We start from the raw sequence: 3,891 nt of genomic DNA on the forward strand, positions 1-3,891 counted from the left end.
TTTTTTTGAGCGTCGATGTACTCGTTTCTCAAGGATAGAAATTTTATTTTCAAGAATCGAGGATCTATATGTCTAGAATCAAGTTTCACCGTATACTCAAGTTAAAGTTTCTCCTGTTATCTTAAGTGAGAAGGGATCAAGTCGCAAAGGGTGAGGATTTCATGGGGGAATATAAGGGGAATCTTCGTTACATCAATTACTCGTCTTCCATGACGTCACAACTCCCCCTTCTTCACTCTTGAAGAAGTTGGAATTACTTTTTTTTTTTGCTAATCCTTTCCCTTACTTTTTTACCAACATACATCGACATCCATCATGGATCATGTCACAGAGTTAGTTCACAAATGAAGAGCAATCGCGGATAAGACTGCAAGATTTCTTTTGTATTATTTCCCTCTTGAATTCTTTCTTTCTCTTATGAATTCTCCTTCCTCGTCACTCCTTTACTTTTCTTACTTTATTATACGTATATAATATAACATAAATTTCTATCATTTTATAAGCGTTATATTAGAATGTGTTTCAAATATAGAAAAAAAAATCGATTGTTATATATATATTATATAGTTTCAATAGTTTAGATGATGCATGTAGCGATCGACGTTTCAGATACATAATAGAAAAATATTAAAGTAGTCTATTAGCCTGTCTAATCTGAGAGCACGCAAAAGTCCTCTATATTTAACGTGTACACATAGTCGTTAACATCCATCACGAAACTGTTTCATTTATATATATATTTCGTTCCTACTTTCTCGTCTCGTTGAAACGAATATAGATTATTCATATCAACGTAAAACTTTACCTATTTGCTTACGTCTTTTCGATGTCTTGATATACTAAAAAATTCACACGGGCGCGGTGTTTAGCGATTCCATCTTAGTCGATGAATTAACTAGCTTATTCATAAGCAGCTGGCTCTGTCGGTAATTTCAGCCAAGAGCGTGCGCGCATGCGCGCTCGCCTTTCCCATAATGCATCGCGCGGTATCGTGGGCACGTGTGCACGAATAGATCTATAGACGGTGCACGAATTTCTATTCTTCTCTGCCTCCATCGAGGAGGCAATCTGTCGCCCTGCGGCAATCCTCTAAAATTTTCTCGCTACTGAATCGTCTTGCGCAAAAAATTCACCGAAGCCTTTTGTGCGCTCCGTTCTACTTTCCCTTGTCGCCGTATCCAGTTTCCCGATATTCAGGTTAGGAATTCCAACTGGCTGAATGACCGGGATATTCTGGTCTTTTTGCTTCGTTTTCTGTTTGAAATGTAAAGGTATTTTGTCGCGCGTAGGTAAGTACAAATGAGAATGTTTGGAATATTTTCACGTGAAATTGTGAAACATCGTGTATTTATATTTATACTTTCTATAGATCCAATTCTTGGTTACTCTTGGATTAAATTAAATTAGTAAAGGTTCGATGAGTATAACTTCTACTTTTTCTTTTTATTAAATCATATCTCTATTAAACTTTATCGGATCATATCATCTCTTTATAAGCTTTACGAATATCTACTATATCCCTTTTTTTAATTTATTTTACTCGCCACATTTAATATTTTTCCTTTTACACGTTTCTGCATCTTTTTTCTCTTCTCTTGCTCTTTTTTCCACCTTTATGTCTACAATTCTTTTTAATTTAGAAATCATACATCTATTCTTTTACCCAATTTATTTTCTCTTTTATTTCTATTTTCTCGATTTTTTTTTTTTTTTTTTCATTCATTTAATGCCTCTGTCGAGACTCTTAACCAAAAGTAATAGTCGGACGAAAGAAAAAGAAACTTGGTTAATTCCGTAACAAGCTTGTTCATGAAACACATGGTACGCGGGAAATCACGTGCATCTAACGGTGGCTCGTAGATCTTTCTAATGGCTCGTTGCCACGATACATCGTTTGCCCGTATCTTTAACGACTACTAACGATATAATCAGACGGTGTTTTTGTATTTTATACGTTGGAAAATAATTTTTACAGACAATAACAAAGAAATAAAATATAATTAATTGATTATCGAATACAAATATATATCCATACCGTACGACAAGCGACTACAAAAGTTACATAAAATATACTATTCGAATCGATCAAATTTTCATCTCTTCAAAAATAAAAATAAATAGTGTAATTTGTTATTCCACGATTTCCATCTCAATCATTTGTATTCTCTAACAGAACAACGGTAGCAATCTAACGGAATTACGGAGGTTAACGGACAGAGAATTGCGAGGTGATGGGATTTGCAAGGTTGAGGATGGTACAACGAGGATCAATGTCGATGGTTCACCTGGGAATTATCCGCCAGTGTTGCGAGTCCAAAACCCTAAGATTGGATAATAATTAGCGACAAATCATTTAATTAATCCCTGTGTTTGACGAGACTCCCAAGATGATACGTTTCGAAAACTATTCCAGTTATCGCCAAGGATCTATGACAAAATGTCTCTCAAATTTTCTTTCATGGTAAACGGATAATCTTTTATTCTCTTCTCTCTCTCTCTCTCTCTCTCTCTCTCTCTCTCTCTCTCTCTCTCTCTCTCTCTCTCTCTCTCTCTCTCTCTCTCTAAATATAGCAATGCTTTTTTATTTTATTTTTGGTGATCGAAAAGAAAATTTTTTAAATTAAAATTAAAAGTCGTTCGTGTCGTTCGTGGATTATTACTTTGGGAATTTTTCAAGGATAATAATTTTCGTAAGGAATTCGAGATTCCCGATCGATAAATTTAACATGGTTTAATGTTTTCAGAAAAACTGTTCGCGTCAACTCGGGAAACAAGCTAATTTTCCACGTGGAGAGGTTTATTTATCACGACGTGGATTCAAGTTACTCGTTTCCTCCTCTTTGCGCGATCCATCTCGAGCAACTAACCCTCGACTAACCTTCAAACATGGATTCTGGTGTTAAATATTCCACTGGAATATCAAACTTTTTCAAATCGATCTCGATTATGAAATTTTAAATTGAACATAATAAAATGTTTTGTACTCGATTATCAATCTCGCGGAAGGAAATTGAAAAATTATAATTATCGAAGGAAGAGGCAATTTCTTGCTGGTTAAATGAAATTTTTCGTCGTCTCGCACCGTTATTTTCTTCTTCTTTCTCCTCTTCTGGCGGAATTCTCTCTTTCAGGGGCAACGTAATTTAATAATTTACGTTTGCAATATTGGCAAGCGTGAAATCGACGCCTATAAAAACATAAAGAAAACGACAGGAAAACAATTTACTCCGCGGCGAAAATAGAATAATTGAGAATTTCTTTGTATCGTTTCCAAGTTTCCAAGTTTCGCTCTAAACACCTTTGACATTGAACGATCATCTTATCGCTGATTCTAATCTTATCTTCTATATTCCTGCAGTAAAAGTGTATGGAAGTGTTGTTAAAAGAGCGAATTAATACATGATGAACAGTGTTCCTTAACCGTTTGTTTGTTTATATGTAAGAAGGTTACCAATCCAAGGTAACAAGAGTCCCTAGAATGTCCCTAGAATCGTATTAAACGTATATTTACATTAGTAATAAAACGATGGCGACATACTAGTGCAAAGAGTCGGATAGAATGAATTCGTAATATTTTTCAAAGAGATTTGTTTATCCAGCCTTGTTATATACCCTCAAACTCTCCGTCGCACTCGAGTCTCATCCGTTTTCTTTTCAATATTTGTCGACGCGGTTTGCAAATCCACCAGGTGAATCGTTCTTTCTTCTTTCGCTTATTTCGAATTGCATCTAGGGGAAAAAACTTACCAATTCACCAGATGTATTTCCATCTCGCGTTAATTACGCCCTTCAACAATTTGTTATTACGCTTAATCGATTTCGAAATAGTCGAAGCCCAATTTCCGAACGAACGCTGTTCCGCTTTTACCATCGATCGATAACGATCGATTA

General features: G+C 35.4%; 1 long non-coding RNA gene across 1 annotated transcript; it reads left to right on the forward strand.

Moving 5' to 3' along the window:
• Positions 1 to 948: 948 nt before the first annotated feature.
• On the forward strand, positions 949 to 3,064 carry LOC147657189 (uncharacterized). The gene is made up of 3 exons (XR_015293053.1): positions 949 to 1,197; positions 2,174 to 2,461; positions 2,745 to 3,064. It is a non-coding gene; the product is annotated as an uncharacterized LOC147657189 (long non-coding RNA).
• Positions 3,065 to 3,891: the final 827 nt, after the last annotated feature.

This window comes from Apis florea, unplaced genomic scaffold (genome assembly GCF_048593485.1).
Source record: "Apis florea isolate Af1SG1 unplaced genomic scaffold, ASM4859348v1 contig_3203_pilon, whole genome shotgun sequence".
NCBI lineage: Eukaryota > Metazoa > Arthropoda > Insecta > Hymenoptera > Apidae > Apis > Apis florea.